At 40.4% G+C, this 19,352-nt stretch overlaps 1 long non-coding RNA gene across 6 annotated transcripts in view; it reads left to right on the forward strand.

Moving 5' to 3' along the window:
• LOC111098563 overlaps positions 1-19,352 on the forward strand; it is an 83,952-nt gene that overhangs the window by 55,634 nt on the left and 8,966 nt on the right. The window contains exons 2-3 of one of the 6 annotated variants that reach the window (XR_005368758.1): positions 11,958-11,983; positions 15,348-15,458. The exons of 1 other annotated variant lie outside the window; for it this stretch is intronic. This is a non-coding gene — a long non-coding RNA (uncharacterized LOC111098563). Of the gene's footprint in view, positions 1-11,957; positions 11,984-15,347; positions 15,459-18,433; positions 19,240-19,352 lie in introns of those variants that run through there. 4 more of the 6 variants (XR_005368750.1, XR_005368751.1, XR_005368752.1 and 1 more) reach the window with 4 other exon arrangements.

Raw genomic sequence — 19,352 nt, forward strand, 5'->3', positions numbered from 1 at the left:
GTCTTTTGTGTCTTGCCTCTTTCAATTAGCATAATGTTTTCAAGGCTCATCGACACGTAGCATTACTTCTTTCCTTTCTACGCCTGAATATTATTCCTTTGTATGGATATACCACATTTATGTATCCATTAGCCAATTGTGTTGTTTCCATTCTTTGACTATTTATGAACAGCACTTCCATGAATATTCATGTACAAGTCTTTGTTCAAACACCTGTTTTAATTCTTTTGAGTATATGCCTAAGAGTAGAATGGCTAGGTTATATGGTAAGTCTATGTTTGACTATAGGAAGAATCACCAAATTGTTTTACAAAGTGGATACACCATTTAATTTCCCACTAGCAATGTAGGAGACGTCTAACTGCTCTACATGCTGAACACTTGCTATTGTCTGTGTATTACAGCCATCTGCCTTAGTTCAGGCTGCTATGACAAAAACACGGTAGGCTGGGGGTTTTAGACAACAAACACTTGTTTCTAGTTGTTGCAAAGCCCAAGATCAAGGTATTACCAGATTCAGTGTCTGATGAGGGTTCTCTTTCCAGTTTTCAGAGAGCTGTTTTCTTGATGTGCCCTCACATGGAAAAGAGAGATTCTTTCTCCTATGTCTCTTCTTATAAAGACACTAATCCCACTCTGAGGGATCCACCCTCATGATTAACCTAATTGCCTCCAAAAGCTCCACCTTGGAACACCATCTCATTGGGGATAGGGCTGCAACCTATCAGTTTAGGGGGAACCCAAGCATTCAATCCATAATACCATGGTAGAGGGTGTGAAGTGAAACTTCATTGTGATTTTAGTTTGCATTTCCCTAATGGCTAATGATGCGAAGCATCTTTTCATATGTTTAGCGGCCATTTGTATATCTTCTTTGCAGAAATTCCATTTAAGTCCTTTGTCCATTTTTAAAAAATAGGTATTTATCATGTTGCTGAGTTGTAAGAGTTCTTTACGTGTTCTGAATACTAAGCCCTTACAGATTTAATTTGCATTGTTTTTCTTTCAGTGGGCCGCCTTTTAACTTTCTAGATATTGCACAAGTTCTTTGCACAAGTTTTTAGTTTTTTTTTTTAAACTTTATTTATTTATTTATTTATTTATTTATTTATTTATTATTTATTTATTTATTTATGATAGGCACACAGTGAGAGAGAGAGAGAGAGGCAGAGACACAGGCAGAGGGAGAAGCAGGCTCCATGCACCGGGAGCCCGACGTGGGATTCGATCCCGGATATCCAGGACCGCGCCCTGGGCCAAAGACAGGCGCCAAACCGCTGCGCCACCCAGGGATCCCAAGTTTTTAGTTTTAATGAAGATTCCTATTTCTATCTTTTTCCCTTCACTGTGCATTTGGCTTTATAGTTTCAGCTTTTATGATTTGATCTATGATTCATTTTCAGTCTATGATTCATTCTGAGTTGATTTTTATATATGGTGTGAGGTAGGGTCCAAGTTCATTCTTTTGTATATGAGTATCTAGTTGTCTCAGCACTATTTTTTTTTTTTTTTGAAAAGACTATTCTTTCTCCAACTGAATTGCCTAGACATTTTTTGTTACAAATCAGTTAACCATAAATGTATGGGCTTATTTTTGTACTTTCAGTTCTATTTCATTGATCTCTATATGTCTATCCTATGGTAGTACCACACTGCCTTAATTGCCTATAGGTTTCTAATGAGTTTGGAAGTCAAGATGTATAAGTCCTTCATCTTTGTTCACTTTACATCTTAGACTATCTTGGCTTTTCTGGGAATTTTGCATTTCCTTGGGAATGTTAGGATCAGCTCATCAGTGTCTGCCATATACTATTTTTTCCCTTTCTTAAAATTTAAATTCAATTAGCCAATATATGGTACATTATTAGTTTCAGATGTGGTTTTCAATAATTCATCAGTTGCATATAATACCCAGTGCTCATCCCATTGTGTGCCTTCATTAATGCCCATCAACCAGTTACCCCATCCCACCACCTACCTCCTTTTCAGCACGTATTTTACTGAGGCTTTGCCACAGTTCTCAATGTCTCTGGATAGAGTTGATGACTCAGTTCAGGACCTAGAGGGAATGCATAATAGGATCTGACCAGAGCCTTCAACTTGTTCCATCCAAAACAGGCTCTTTCTCTGACAAAGCTACTCAGAGAAGCCTGAGTGGATGGGACTTCACTCTGATATAAGGTTCCTCACCTTGAATTCTACTGGTTACAGAGCCACTGGTCCCTAAGATTTCAGAAAAACTACCTTTCCTATTCCCTCTGTTCAAGGCAAAATGCTAGTGTTAAAGGATCCTACTACCAAGGGCACCCAAAGCACACTGTGGTTGCCTATCATGGCCTATCTTGTCCTATTATCACTGTTTAGTCCTTTTCTCATTCATCTTAAGCCCTATGAGAGGAGAGGCCATGTAAAGTGTCTTCTGGACTATTCCTGGCCCTCTAGCCAAGCTTAATCCCCATGTGCCCCAAGCAATCATGGCCTGCAAAGTAGAGACAATGTTCTGGACAATTTCCCAGACCTCTAGCCTATTTATGACCAGATTGTTCTAAACTTAATCTCTTGCTGGACTTAAACTCATGACTCTACAATCACAGCCTAGATCTTTAATTCAGACAACCTCCTCTTCCTATCCCCCAAAGACAGGTGAGTCTGTGTTCCCCCAAGCTGAAGACATCACCTCTCTGCCACACCCTTCAAGCTGCTAGCTTGCCCCTAAGTTGGCCAGAGTTAGAAAAACCAAAAGCCCATATATAGCTTCTCAGTTAGTGTCTGGAGTAGCCATCGTCTACTCTCCTTCGTCATCAAAGTGTCACAGGTAATTGTTCTTAGGGGGAAGCCTGGAGCAGAGGTAATGGGAAAGGGGGGAAGTATGATGGTTATACCTGGGAGGAAGCCTCAAGAGAGAGCTAAGGAGAACTCAATGGGTGTGGAATCTGAAATAGAGTGGAAAGAATGCAGAAAGTGCTCCATAACTCACAGAAGACTTTCATTAACCACCTAATTTGAGCCACGACTGTGCTAGGAAATGTGGGAATGTGGACTCAGTTTTGCCCTCATGGATCATCCAATATTAAAACATAGAGGAACATCCACCTTTTAAAAATTTAATACAAGTCATTTCTAAATTCTGTTGTAGTAAGTGTTGCAGAGAAAAAGTTCAGATGCTATTATAGCATACATGACAGGCATTAAAGTCTGGCTAGCCCAACAGCTGTTCCCATTTGCACTCTCCCTACCCTGACTACCACTTTTCCTTACATCCTTCCATTGTGGAGGCTGGAGAGCCAGATACTTTCCCAGCCCTTCTTGTAGCTAGGAGTGACAATGAGATGTGGTGCTGCTCAACGGGATGCAAAGGGAAGACTGCTGCACACTTCTGAAAAAGCTTTGCCCTCCTAATGAAGAAGATGTCACCATTTAGAATTGCTTCTGCTCCCTTTGTATTGCCTTAAACATAGTGTGATGCCTGGAGGTGCATCAGCCACTTTGCAACCATCAGGTGACTAGAATGAAAATGAGCAGACTGATGATGGAATGGAAAAGTGAGAGAGCCTGGAGTTTCTAGGGGCTTCTTTGAACAACCAAGCCACTGCCCACATTAGCAATCACCTACCTCCAGAGTTTGTCTAACTGTTCTATGACTCCTAGAGAGAGGGGTCAGAGATGGTGTCACCAGAGTGTCCCCCATTGCTCTGTGCAGCTGCCAGCACATGGCAGAGATTCAGTAAATACGTGGTCTACTGGCCAACAACTCCTTGTATCTCATACAGCCCCCAGTACTGAATTTAAACAAGACTGCCTGACTTGCCCAGGCACTAAGAGGTTAAGACCTGCCCAAAGTATTAAGGGATTACTAGTAGAGCTAGGAACAAAGCTTTTTCATTAGCCACGACTGTCCTTCTAAAGTGGGGTTCTTCTCTGGGCTCTGGTAAACAGCCTTACTCCTACTGTACAGCCTCATCCTCCCAAGGTCCCAAGGTGCTTTGCTTCCTTCCAGGATAATGCAAGGCATTTACAGGGAAGGGAGGAGATGATAAATTCCCAGAACATCGGTGTTCAAAGACATTCTAAAACCTCCCAGCTTGGGAGTATAAATTGGTGCAACCAACTTTGTAGAGCCATTTGGCAATCACTAATAAAGCATATGCATAGGCAATTCCCAGCTATCCACTTATAGGTATACTCTTCAGAGGAACATTTCAATGCAGGCATAGAAGACAGGCACATAGAAGTTCATTGTCATGGGTTTTGAAAAGCAAAACTTTGGACACTCCCCAACTGTCCTTCCATAAGGGACTGTATCAGTGATTATGATCTTGTGGTGCAATGGGAGACCACACAGAAGATAAAGCAAATGTACTGATACACAAGGGGGTGCAGGCATATCTCAAGGCATACTCCTGAGACAAAAAAGCAAGTTACAGAAAGACAAAGGAGACTGGATTGCTGCTTTAGCCAGGTCAGGCTGCCATAGCAAAATACCACAGACGGGGTGGCAAAAACAACAGGGTGCTTTGTCACAGTTCTCAGAATGCTGGAGGTCTGAGATCAGGGACCAACAGGATCGTTCTGTCTTCACATGGTCTTTCCTGGGGCTCGAATCCCATCAGACCAGAGCCCCTCCCTCATGACCTAATCACCTCCCCTACCACCAAATGCCATCACATTGAGGGCTAGGGCTTCACTACATGAATTTTGGAGAGACACAAATAGTCTATAACAACTGCTATTTCTTGCCTCCCACGAGGCAAATGGGAGGACTCAGCCATTTGGGGGAGTCATCAGTTTGTCTACAGGCATCCAGCCCACAGATAACAGAGCAAGCCTCCCTACCCCCAAGCCCAGGCCCTGTTCTCCATACCATACTGGTCTTCCCCAGCCATACCCATTCTTTCCTGCCACCATGATTTTACGTATGAGAATGTGTATTATCATTACTTTCTTCCATTATGTTGCTCACTGCTCTTTCCCACTCAACCTTACTTGCTTGGGATTCAACTGGGACATTTGTACTCTGCACCCTCCCTTACCTTTTTGGGAAGCATTTTTTCTTGGTCTGTTCCATGTGCCTGTGAATCTCTGTGCCTCCTCCCAGGAGCTGCTAACACATGTATTCAGTTGGTCTACAAATCTTTGTTGAGTGCCTATATGTCAGATACTATACCAGCACTGGGGACTAAAAAAAATAGGTTTCAGCTCTAAGGAGTTTGGAGTTTAGTGGTGAATAGATGGAAAACCCTTGCTATGTTGCAGGCACTGTTCTAAGTGCCTTACTGCAATGGATTTATTTAATCCTCACAACATTAGCAGCCCCATTTCACAGATAAACAGTACTGAGGCAAAGAGATTTAGGTCAATTCCTCAAGGTCACATTGCTAGCAGGTGGCAGAGCCAGGATTTGATTTCAGGGAGTCTGGCTCCAGAGTCTAGGATGGATAAAGCATCCCCCAGATATGTAAGCAGATGAAGATGGGGCACTGTGATGAGCTATAAGACCTAATTCTCTGAAGGATGTGGGAAACCAGAGGAAGAAATGTTCTTGGAGGGCTGCCTGGAGGAAAAGATCTTTGAGCTGAGTCATGAAAATGGTCAGAATTCGTTTGGGTGTAATTGGACAGAAGTTCTTTAGGCAGAGGGGAAAGCACATGCAAGGACTTAGAGTATGTGAGGGAGTAAACACAAGTGAGGAGGTACTACGAGATATTTGACAAGTCAGAGTCAGGACTTAGAAAACATGCAATCCATTCATTTCAAAACCCTTGCTATATTTTTTTAATGAGGCAGCACAATACAGCTTAGTCTCTCTAAATGCCCACATTTTAGACCCAGAGAATATTTGTGTTTAAATCTCAGCCCCAAAGCTTAGCTTAGCTTTGGATCTCATGACATCTCATTTCCTCACCTCCAACTTGGGGATAATGAACTTCCTGCCTCATAGAGTTGGGGCAAGACTTAAATAAATTAATAAAGAGTTCTTAGAACAAAATGGTCTTCGTCAACCTCATCACCACTGTCACCTGGCTGATTCATTTGGTTGGCACACTTGTCATGTCTCAGGGTCATGCGAGGCAGGATGGAGTTGTGGGGGCAAGTCCTAAAGCTCACGTTTTGCGCTCTTCCCACTCAAAAGTAAATCCAAGGCGAGGGAGGGGAGGGACGCACTTTCAGCCTGTCACTTGGAGGAATGCAAAACGGCCCCACATGTCCCTTTCTGATGACAGCAAACAAGGCCACTGCTGAAAGACAAGGACTTCTATTAACAAGGAGCACAAAGGAGCTGGGCATATTAACGTTTGACTTTGCAGAAGGAGAGACAAGGGCACAGAGCAGGTCTCAGAGGCAGCTATGGCTCAGTGGAGAATGGCTCCCCAGGGCCCTCCCACAGCAGGTGACCCTGGAGCCTGCAGGAAGGACCCAAATAGTAATGATCTCAACACTATCAGCATTGCTATTTTTAACAGCCGGGTCCTAACTTACATTTCTAGGATGTTTTACTTTCAACAGGCACTTAAGTTCATTAGTTTGTTTAAACCTCACCATACCCTTGAGAGTGAGTAGAAGCTGGGTTTGTTTTCCAGCTGAAACTGAGAACCAGTTACATGACCTACTAAGTGGCAAGGCTAGAATCCTAATCAAGACTCCACCCATCAGGTAAAAACCTTTTTACAATAAATACATCCCCGCCCCATGATTGTTCTTGAAATACAGACAAGAGCCAGGCTGGTTCCTATTCCATTTATGGAGGAGATTTCGCAGTCTAGACATCTATAGCCTGAGCCCCCTCCAGTAGGGGAACTGTGAGGGAGGAAGGAGTCTCCCATCCCACCCATTGGTTCCCAGAATTTGGAATTTGATGTATCAGTAAAATTTTGGAGACTATTTTGAAGACAAACACAGGGTGGCCAATTTTTTGTTTTGTAAATTGAGAACATAAAAAACAGTTAAAAAAAAAAAACCCTCTTCCATGCAATGTCACAGAGAAAGGGTATTTCAGCACTCCCTCAAAAGTCCCCCAAAGTAGAAAGAATTTAACATCAGAGATAAAGGGCATTCCCTGCAAAACGTGCAAGGTGGGGGGGGGGCTTAGATAAATGCACAACACGTTTAGGACAGCTGTGAATGACTGTACAGATTGTACACTGTACAACTTTAGGGCTGGGAATACCATTCATGGAACGATCCTCACATGGCCTTATTTTTCGTTTCCCTACAGACCAGTAGAAATTTTTGTAGGAGGTAAAATGGCAAATAGGAGCCCCTTCTTGCATGTCATTTCTGTAATTCTCAATGTTCCAAAAGGACATATATAAACACTATCTGGTCCAGAGACTTCAAGGCCTGCTTTGAGGATCGAATGGAATCCACCAAGTCTTCTCAAGGACACTTAAGCTAAGCAGAACAATGTTTTGATTCTCTTTTATGTAGTAACCTTCCATGCAAACCTTTCTCAAAGAAAGTGTTTTGTAGGGAACAAAAGCTGGGAAGCCCCTGGTCCTGTCCATGCACCTAATTTCACAGAGTAAAATAAAGTCCCTGAGAGTTCCCGTGACTTCTCAAAGAACATGCAGTCTATTCCTGGCAAAACCTGTCTGGCAAGTAGCTGGAAACGTAGGGACACCGTTAGGCACTGGGAGCTGACACATCGATCTAGACCCTCCCATAACCCATCTTAACTCCACAGACGCCCCGTTCACACTGACAGAGTCTACAAATACTCCTTGGATGCTTCTTTACACTTCTTTTCAAGTTAAAAAAAAATATTGACCCTCCCCCCCCAAAACAGACCCTCTCTAGACTCAGCCTTCAGTTTAAGTCACAAACATTTATCTCTTCCTTACTCTGTAACAGGCCGTGTCCCAGGTAATCAGAGATGGGCTTGTTCCTCAGGATTATCTCTTGAACCTTTATAAGTTCCCTGGAGTCCTACGTTGTGTAGCATTGAAGACATTTGTGATGACCTCCCTGTATCTATGACCTTTGCTCTGTAACTTGTAGTTCCCTCCCGTTCTCAAGATGGGCACATCCATGTGACTGCTATGACCATTGGATATTGGAAAACTTTATGCCAGCAAAGGCTCTTTCCCCTGCCAGCTGGCTTTTTGGAGGGATGTGAGAAAAAGAAGTAGAGCTGGATCATCTGAGGACCTTCCAGATCATGGTTGCATAGGATGAGTAATTGTTTGGAACATAACTTATACTGAAAGATTATTGTTGTTTATCTGAAACTCAAATATAAGTGAGTGGCCTGTAGTTTTATTTGCTAAAACTGGCAACTATATCCTAAATCAACAGCCTCCAGGAGATGTGTCAGCTGACTGCAAACACAAGAGCGAGCACAGCCAAGATGAGCCAAACCTGGCTAGATTAGCAGAATTGCCCAGCTGATCCACAGGCTCATGAGAAACATAAATGTTTGTCGTTTTAGGCCATGGGGTTGTGGGGTGAGGTGGGGTTATTTTGCAGCATTAGGATGGATTCATCCACACAGCACCTTAGAAAAATCAGTTTGTTGATACATTCAGCTGTAACAGAAGAGATGCCTCAAAAAATCCTGTGTGGGGCAGAAACAAAGTTGGCCCCATAAACAGCCTCTTGATAATTGCAGACTTTCTGAAAACCTTACAATCTACTGTGGTCTGTGTTAACTGTTGCTAGCACACTGAGGTGTGCAATCAACAGGAGGTGTGTTAATATGCACATGTCTTGTGGGATTATGTGAATGTGTGTGTGAGCTCTCATATATACACACCTCCAGATCTTGAGAGATGCTGGCTGTTTATGTGACCAGTCACTGCTGGTCTCTGAGATCCACTCTTGAGAGCTGAATGGTCAACCAGTCCAGTGAGCCACGATAACAAGGGTAGGGCTGTGCTTCACACCTTGATGGTTTCTCAAACCTGGAGCAGGAAGCACTGATGGAATAAGACAGGCTCCCAGGTAACCATAATCTGGCCTGCTTGCCTTTCGTCCTTCCTGTTTGCCTTTTTTCTTAGTATCATGAAAAACATGAGTACATTTTTGTTGGGAAAATTTTCCAGTAATACTAAAATACATAGCAAAGGGCAAGAAAGTCCCTCCTCATACCCTGTCTCCTCCCTGATGGGACAGATTTAACCTAGCATTGCATGTGCTTGCAGTCCTGTCTTCTAGCCCTCAAACACAGAGGAGATAACATAATCGTGGTTCTGCAAATTGCTGTTTTCTCTTAAAATAAGTGAGCCATACTTCGGGCAGTGCCTGACTCTGCATGGATGTGGAGTTTTTCCCCTGCACATGCCATGGATTGAAAAGGCACTTCCCTTTTAACAGGAAGTTAAGCTGTTGCCACTTTTCAATGTTAAAATAAATTTCTAGTTAATATCCCAGAATTCACATACTTGGGCCCAAGAATGAATCTCTATTTCGAACGTTTTCAGAGAAGTGGAACCTGAGCCAAGGGTACATTTTAAAGTTTGATGGCTATTGTCAAATGTCCTTCTAAAAAGTCTTAGCCGATTCATCCCCCATCAACAATGTATGAAAGCGTGTCTCTCCATATGTCTTCCCAACCCAGGATTATCAATCTTTAATCTTTGCCAAACTGAGAGGTGAAAAATGTTAACTTATTTTCATTTGAGTGTTATTAGTAATTAGAGAAATCGGGTATTTTTCCATGTGTTTCCTGGTTGTGCATGTTTCTTCTATGACTGCCTATTTTCCTATTGTACTTCTTGGTTTTCCAAATGATTAAACGAAAGGTCTTTCAATGTTCTGAATGTTCATGAAAATACTTAATCTATTCCAGCAATTTGATTGTCCTCAATTTTATTCATTGTGTAATTTGTCAAATATAAGCTATTTTTTTTTACTTTTTAAAAACAATTATTTTTTTTAAAGATTTTATTTATTTATTTATTTATTCATTCATTCATTCATTCATGAGAGACAGAGACACACACACACACACAGAGAGAGAGAGAGAGAGAGAGAGAGAGAGAGATTGAGAGGCAGAGACACACCAGAGGAAGAAGCAGGCTCCATGCAGGGAGCCCGATGTGGGACTCGATTCCGGGTCTCCAGGATCAGGCCCTGGGCTGAAGGCGACGCTAAACCACTGAGCCACCCGGGCTGCCCTAAAAACAATTTTAAATTTAGAACAGTTTTAGATTTACAGAAAAATTGTCAAGATAATACAGAAAGTTCCCATATACCCTACATTCAATTTCCCTACTATTAATGTGCTACATTGTAATAGTGCATTTGTTAAACCAATGTCGCAATGCTGTTACATTATCATTAACTGGAGTCCACACTTTATTTAGATTTCCTTAGGTTGGTTTTTTTTTTGTAACTGTATCAATAATAATTTTACTTTTGTGTGTGTGTGTCAATTTTTTCTTAAGTTTCATTTTAATTCCAGTTAGTTAACATACCATGTTATATTAGTTTCAGGTATACAGTTTAGTGACTCAACACCCACCTGCATCCCTCAGTGCTCATCATGACAAGTGCATGCCTTGATCACCATTACCTATTTAACCTATCCCCCCAACCATCAGCTTGTCTATAGTTAAGGGTCTGTTTTTTTATTTGTATCTCTTTTTTTCCTTTACTTGTTTGTTTCTCAAATTCCACATATGAGTGAAATTATATGGTATTTGTCTTTCTCTGACTTATTTCACTTAGCACAATACTTCTCTAGCTCCGTCCATGTCGTTACAAATGGAAGATTTCATTGTTTTTGATGGCTGAGTAATATTCCATTGTGTATGGAATCTTTTTTACCCATTCATCTGTTGATGGGCACTTGAGTTGCCCCCCTAGTTTGGCTACTGTAAATAATGCTGCTATAAGCATAAGCATAGAGGTGCATGTATCCCTTTGAATTAGTGTTCCTGTATTCTTTGGGTAAATATCCAGTGATGTGATTGCTGGATCGTAAGGTATTTCTATTTTTAACTTTTTGAGGACCCTTCACACTGTTTTCCACAGTGACTGCAAGAGTATGCATTCCCACCAACAGTGCAAGTGGGTTCCTTTTGCTTCACAACCTTGCCAACTCCTGTTGTTTCTTGTATTGTTGATTTTATTTTATTTTTTTAAAGATTTATTTATTTATTTATTCATGAAAGACACAGAGAGAGAAAGAGAGAGAGAGAGAGAGAGAGAGGCAGAGACACAGGCAAAGGGAGAAGCAGGCCCCATGCCAGGAGCCGGACGCGTGACTCGATCCTGGGACTCCAGGATCGCACCCTGGGCCAAAGGCAGGCACTAAACTGCTGAACCACCCAGGGATCCCTTTGTATTGTTGATTTTAGTCATTCTGATAGATGTGAGGTGATATCACACTGTAGCTTTGATTTATCTTTCCTTGATGACTAATGACGTCGAGCATCTTCTCATGTGTCTGTTGGCTGTCTGGATGTCTTCATAGGAGAAATGTCTGTTCATATCTTCTGCCCATTTTTAATCGGGTTATTTGGTTTTGGGTATTGAATTTTGTGAGTTCTTTATATAGTTTAGATACTAAACCTTTATCAAATATTTCATTTGCAAATATATTCTCCCATTCTACAGATTGCCTTTTAGTTTTGTTGCTTCCTTTGCTGGGAAGAAGCTTTTCATTTTGATGAAGTCTCAATAGTTTATGTTTGCCTTTGTGTTCCTTGCCTCAGGAGACATACATCTAAAAAGAGGTTGCAATGGCCAATGTCAAAGAAGCTACTGCCTGTATTCTCTTCTAGGATTTTTATGGTTTCAGGTATCACATTTAGGTCTTTCATCCATTTTGAATGTATTTTTGTGTACAGTATAAGGAAGTGGTACAGTTTCATTCTTTTACATGTTACTGTCTGGTTTTCCCAACACCATTTGTTGAAGAGACTGTCTCTTTCCCATTGAATAGTCCTTCCTGCTTTGTCAAAGATTAATTGACCATATAATTGTGGTTTTGACCTAATGAAATTTTTCTTTTCCAGGATTTCACCCAGGATACCACATTACAGTGAGTCATCATGTCTCCTTAGGCTCCTCTCAGCTGTGACAGCTCCTTGGATGTTCCTTGTTTTTAATGACCGTGACAGTTTTGGTGAATACTGATCAGGCATTTTTTGGATGTCCTTTAACTGGAATTTGTTTGGTATTTTCCCCATGATTAGATTTTGGTTATGGATTTCTTGAGAGAAATACTACAGAGGAAAAGTGCCATTTTTATCATATTGTATCAAGGGTACATACTATCAACATGACATCATTTTTAATGTCAACCTTGATCTTCTGGCTGAGATAGTATTTGTCAGGTTTCTCCTCTGTGAAATTACTCTCCCCCCACCACCCCTCCAATTTCCATATCGTACTTTTAAGAACGTCACTTAAGGAGTGAGGCATTGTGCTCTCTACTTCCTGGAGGGCAGAGTATCTACATAAATTATTTGGAATTCTTCTGCACTGAAAGATTGTCTATTCTCCCCCACTTATTTATTTATTCAACCATTTATTTATATCAGTATGACCCATGAATATTTATTTTACAATTTGGGTTATAATCCAAGGGTACTTTAATTTTTTGCTTGAATTGTTCCGGCTTTGGCTATTGGGAGTTCTTTCAGTTGGCTCCTGTGTCCTTTTGATAGATTTCCTCCATCATTGTGACTTAAAAAAAAAATTACTTTATGGCATTATAAGGTTTGTCTGTTATATTTCATGCTCCAGCCTCAGAATCACCTGTTTCTCAAAGGAATCTTGGTTCCTTTTATTGGAGAATTAGCAAACAGCATTGGGGTAGTAAGTATGCTTGTTGGTATCATCCATTACTTTGGATTTTAACCACTCTAATAGGCATGTAATAGTAACTGATTATTGATTGAATTTGTAATTCTTTAATAACAAATGATGTCAACTATTTTTCCACATGTTTGCCTTCTGCATATCTTCTTTAATGAAGTGTTCTCAGGTCTTTTGCCCTTTTAAAAATTATGGTAAGATATACATAACATAAAATTTACCATTTTAACCATCTTTAAATATATACTCACATTTTTGTGAAAGTGTTACCAATAGCCATCTCCAAAACTTTTTTCATCTTCCAAAACTAACTCTTCACCCATTTAGCAATAACTCCCCAAATCACTCCTTCCCACAGCCTCTTGTAACCATCAGTCTACTTCCCGTCTCTATGAATTTGACTATTTTAGAAACCTCATATAAGTAGAACCATAAAATATTGGTCCTTTTATGTCTAGCTTACCTCACTTAGCACATTGTCTTTAACGTTAATATACATTGTAACGTGTATCAGAATTTCCTTCCTTTTAGAGGCTGAATAATATTTCATTGTATGTATATACTAGGGTTTTTTTTAATCCATTCATCTATCAGTGGGCATTTGGATTGCTTCCTCTGTAGTATTTCTCTCAAGAAAACCAGACAGCAACACCCAAATAGGGGTGTATAAATACCTCCTCAAGTCTCTGCTTTCAATATTTTCGGGTATATGCCCAGAAGTGGAATTGCTAGATCATATGGTAATTATATGTTTAATATTTTGAGGAGCTTCTATACTGCTTATCATAGTGACTATACCACTTTGCATGCCCCCCACAGAGCACAGGGGTTCCAATAGCTCCATATCCTCCCCAATTCTTGCTATTTTCCATTTGTTAATGGTCGCCATCCTAACAGGCGTAAGATGGCATATTATTATGCTTTTGATTTCCATTTCCCTAATGATTAATGATGTGGATAATCTTTTTATGTGCTTGTTGGCCATTTGTATACATTCTTTGGAGAAATGTCTACTCGAGTCCTTTGCCCATATTTTAATTGTGTTTTTTGTTCTTTAGATTCTGAATTGTTTCCACATTTGTTGTTTGTTTTTGTATCATTGAGTTATGCTTTTCTGTATATTTTGGTTATAAGTCCTTTCTTAGATACATGTTTTATAACTATTTTCTTCCAGGCTATGTCTTGGCTTTTCAAAATCTTTTTTTTTTTTTTAAGATTTTATTTATTTAATTCATGAGAGACAGAGAGACAGAGAGAGAGAGAGAGAGGCAGAGACATTGGCAGAGGGAGAAGCAGGCTCCATGCAGGGAGCCTGATGTGGGAGGATCTCCAGGATCACACCCTGGGCTGAGGATGGTGCTAAACTGCTGAACCACGTAGGCTGCCCGGCTTTTCAAAATCTTAACAGTATCTTTCACAGAGTAAAGCAAATGTAGATTTTCTCCTATACTTTCTTCTACAAGTGTTATAGTTTTTTATTTACATTTAGTTCTATGGCTCATTTTGAATTTATTTTTATGAAAGATATAAGGCCTGTGTTTATGCTGTTGTTATTATTATTTTGCATATAAACATCCAATTTTTCCAGCATGATTTGTTGAAAAGATTATCTCCTCTCCATTGAATTTCCCTTGTTCTTTTGTCAGAGATCAGTAAACTGTACTTATATTGGTCCATTTCTGGACTCTATTCTGTTCTGTTGACTAATGTCCCTATCCTTTCACCAATACCATGCTGTTTGATTACTGTAGCTTTGCAGTTTGTCTTGAAATTGGATATTATTAGTCTTCCATCTTTGTTCTTTTTTTTTCAGTATTGTGTTGACTAGTTTTGGCCTTTTGCCTTTCTATGTAAACTTTAGAATCATTTTGTTGGTATCTACAAAGCATCTTACTGAGATTTATAGTAGTTTGTGTTGATCTACAGAACAAGTTGTAAAGAATTGACATCTTAACATTGAGTTAACATGTTAATATTGAGTCTTCCAACCTGCAAACATGGACTATCTCTCTATTTATTCAAATCTTCTTTGATTTCTTTCATCACAGTTCTGGAGTTCTCCACATACAGAGCGTGTACATATGTAATTCATTCTCTGGTTGCTATTATAAACACTAATATTTCAATTATAAATTCCTATTGTTCAATGTCAGTTTATAGGAAAGCAATTCACTCTTTGTATTAATCTATATCCTGCAACCTTGCTATAATCACTTAGTATTTCCAGAAAAAGGAATCTTTTGGCTATTTTAAAGATTTTCTACATTAAAATGTAGGTGCCTGGATGGCTCAGTCAGTTAAGCATCTAACTTTAGCTCAAGTCATGATCTCAGGATCCTGGGATCAAGTCCCATGTTGGGGTCTCTGCTGGGTCTAGTTCTCCCTCTCCCGTGGTCTCTCCCCCCCTACTAGTACTCTCTCTCTCTCTCTTCCTCACATAAATAAAATCTTAAAAAAAAAAAAAAAGGATTTTCTATATCAACAAACATGTCATCTGTGAACAAAGTCCGTTTTATTTCTTCCTTCTCTATTTGTATACCTTTTATTTCCTTTTCTTTCTGTCTGTTTTTGTCTTACTGCACTAGCCAGGACTTCCAGTATGATGCTGAATGGGAGTGGTAAGAGAAGCCATCTTGCCTTGTTCCTGATCTGGAGAAAAACCACCTAGTTTCACGCCATGAAGTAGGATGTTAGCTGTAGGTATTTTGCAACTGCTCACTATCAAGTTGAGGAAATTCCTCAACTTTTATTTTATTTATTTTATTTCTAGATTGCTGAAAGTTTTTTATCATGAATGGGTATTGTCAAAAGCTTTTCCTGCATAAATTAACATGGTCATTTGAGCTTTCATCTGTAACCTGTTGATATGGTGGTTTACTTTGATTGTTTTTGAAATGTAAAACCATTCTTGTATCCCTGAAAGAAATCCCACTTGGTCATGGTGTATAATTCTGTTTATACATGATTGGACTCGATTTGCTAATATGTTGTTGAAGATTTTCACATCTATGCTCAAGTGAGATATTGAGCTACAACTTCCTTTTGTTGTAATTTCTTAAACTTATTTTGGTATTAGGATAATTTTGGCTTCATAGAATGAATTACAAGTGTTCTCTCTGCTTCTATTTTCTGGAAGAGATTGTGGACAATTGATCATTTGTTCCTTAAATATCTGTAGAATTCATGAGGGAAACTAGTAAAATAAGCTAACCTTACAGCACTATTTTCACTACATCAAACCATTTTTTATAAGTTTGATTTTCAATTTGATTTAGCCCAAAATATTTTAAAATTTCCCTTCAGATTAGAGGAGAACTCAAGGTGAGGGCATTCTGGGTCAAGTACACAGCAAGAAAGAGTGAGAGGACATGCCAAGTTTGTAGAACAAAGATTAATTTTGTATGACAGTTACAGAATATAGGAGTGGTACCCAACAACAGAAAAGACAAGAGGTAAGGAGTCAGATCATGAATACCCTCACATGTCATGCTAAAGAGTTCAGATTTTATTTTAGAAGTAATGGAGGATAAAATATCCTACTTATTAGTGTTTAGCCCAGAAACTGTACTTTAATCAATATGCTTTATTATTATCTAGAATTTTTGCTACCCAGCATCTATGTAACTGGTCTGGCTTATAAGACCCTCATGTCAGGAAAATGTGGAATGCTAGTCCCTTTCCTGTCACTGAAGCCTGAACAAAGGAAATAAGAGCAGTCCATTCTTCATTTTCCAGATTACATTTTCCAGATTACAGGTTACCCAGCAGTATACTCTCAGAGTACTCCAGAACTTATTCCTTATATAGCATGCATTGTAATTTTAAATGAATAAATACAATCACAATTTACTGTTTCCCCCCTCCAAAGATTTGGATGACGGTGCAGTGGATTCCCTGATCTTTCCTCCCTAGCACTTGCAATGACTGAGCAAGATTCTAATTGCCTGTATTAAATCCCTTTCTGCTCAGAATACCTGAAAAGCTTTATCTTTTTCTGAAACATCCCCTAACCACTTTAGTGTGTGCCACAGGAAGGATCCAAGGAACATGACATCTGACATGGGTTATATCTGAAGGTAGTAATAGCCTCATCTCCGGTGGAAAATCGAATGTTGGGAGTGCTTGGCAAATATTGGCTGTTTGACAAGACATTACAAAAACAAGATGCACTCAGGGGACCATTAGCTGGTTTATAAGCAAAAATAAAAGAGAATAGAGAGAGTCCAGAAATGCGGGACCTTGCAGGATCAGAAAACCTGACTGACTCTAGATTCCAGATGGTAGAAAATAAGATTTAGCAAGCCTTTTATCTAAAAAAGCAAGCAAGCAAACAAACAAACAAATCTTGCAACAAAGATAAAGTCTGTGTGTGGTCTTCCCACTTAATCCCAACAGCCTCTTGTCCAATGAAGTTGAGAGAGAAAGGTTTGAGGGTAAAGAAGCCACAAAAAAAAAAAAACAAAAAACAAAAAAAAAGAAGTAGATTTCAAAAATATGTTCAGGAGAGATTTATGGGTATTGTTATTGGTTCCTAGAACTGACTGGAAGCAAAAAGATCAGACATCTACTAAGGGTTTGGGAGGATTGTATTACCAAGGAAACCACAATTTCAGATTCAAAAGATTCCTGATGATTTGAGACTTAAAACATCTTTCATTTCTCTGGCCTTCTATAAGCAAACAGCAGTCTCCTAATACTCTACAGCCCCCAAGGAGATCTCTACTCGGCATCTACTTCAGATGTGCTCACAGAAGAAAACGAGCAAGGAAAAATTGCCCCAGAGGATTAAAGCTGGGAACATTGAGGAAAATGGACATGTTGGTTCTGCCCAAAGAGCAGAACAAAAGTCTTAGGAACTGTCTCTCTGCTAGGGCAAGGAAGCTTCACAAGGTCTACACTATAGGATTCCCACTTTGGCATGGATCAGCGACTATTATGTGTCTTCTTTCCTTTCCCTTTCTGAATGCGAGATCTTATTGTGGGATTTCTGTCCCTATTCCACCATTGTACCTCGGGGGAAAGAGATAATTTGTAATTTTAGTTCATAAGTCCCCAGATCCCTAATATTCCATGTGGTCCTCCGTGTCCTTTCTTTCTCAACTACATTTAAAGATTAACACCTAGGACGATCTTGAGAATCATGTACTAAAAATAGTATGTCCAGCCCACTAGCTGGGGTCCCTGAGTGACAGTAGAGAGAAAGTCCTCTGCTGACCCATGTTGGATGGTGCTGTCAGAGAAATAAACATTTAATGTGTTAGGAAGCCGAAAGTGTGAAATCGTTTGTTATAGCATCTAGAGTTGATTACACTGATTTATCTCTAGCCACACAATCACTCAGAAAAAAACCACACCCAGAACCCAGGTCTCTTGACACCCATCCAGTAAGGCTTCCACTGGTGGAATATGTCTTGGGCTGACTCTAAAATGACAGGTGACTCCCCAAGGGCCTTCCTTTATTTGCCAGAATGATGACAGAGTCCTACAAATCCTGTCTAGGTGAGCAAGCATGGTGGAGGCATCGTCTCCTGGCCCAGCTTCCTTCCCCCTACTTGTTGAGGGGTTTTATGAAGGTCTGTAACTATGTAATCACCCTTGTACTTTATGAGCTCAGACAACCCCGCCCCCCCTCCCCCTTTTATTACATTTACTGTCCTTGCTTGCCCAGGCACTTTTATGACTGGGAGAACAATTGCCTCGCTCTTGAGAAACTCAGGAATATCCCTCAGCTCTTCGTATAACTTGTCACAGTATTTTTCACAAGAATTCTTCTCAAGTTTGCTGCAAGAGCCTCGCGCCAGAGTCCCCCCTTGCGGCACTGCGAGGCCGCAGGGCCCTGACAGTGAGGTCATCCCCTCGCAGCTACAGCAGCTACTTCTCAGACCCCAGTGGGCTTCTCTGTCCCTTTAAATGAGGGTCTCCTCGTGAATTCAAAGGCCTGAGGCCAAAGGCTGAAGGTTAAGAGCTTTCTTTGCTTGGGAAGAGAAAAGAAAGGAACACAAAGTGCTTTCACGTGTAACCTGTTTGCACCTGTCCCAACAGTTTGTGATGGGGAGCAGGTATTCTCTTTTGGCACCTAGTCTTTGAGGTTTTGGCCACCCTGGGAAGATCCTGCTACCCCGACCACCATCACCCCGTCTTATTTAGATGACTTTGTTCTTCCATGATATCCTACACTTCTGGCAATATTTACCTGTTTTGAGAATAAAACAGCCACTCATCGCTGAATCAAGGACCGTTTAACCAGCGCCTGGTACATAGTGAGTGATCGATATTCATCAAGCCAACATTGATCAAGAACATACTATATACCAGGACTGGCACTAGGCTCTTTAATACAAGGGTGACTGATTCACACAAAGCCTTTGACCCCAGCAAGGTTTAATTCATGGGAGATAGACAAGAACCAGGGTAGCAAGGAGGAGAGTCTGGGAGCCACTACTACCACGGAGACAATAAGGTGCTGGTGGTCCAAAGGTGACTGGGGGCAGAGGGGAAACGAGGTGGTCAGGGTGCCTCGTTGCGGAAGACCTGGGAATTGAAACCCAAATGAGGAGAGTGGGAGAGATCTGGGTGGAGAAAAGCCCAGG

The sequence above is a fragment of the Canis lupus genome, chromosome 13, assembly GCF_011100685.1.
Source record: "Canis lupus familiaris isolate Mischka breed German Shepherd chromosome 13, alternate assembly UU_Cfam_GSD_1.0, whole genome shotgun sequence".
Taxonomy (NCBI): domain Eukaryota; kingdom Metazoa; phylum Chordata; class Mammalia; order Carnivora; family Canidae; genus Canis; species Canis lupus.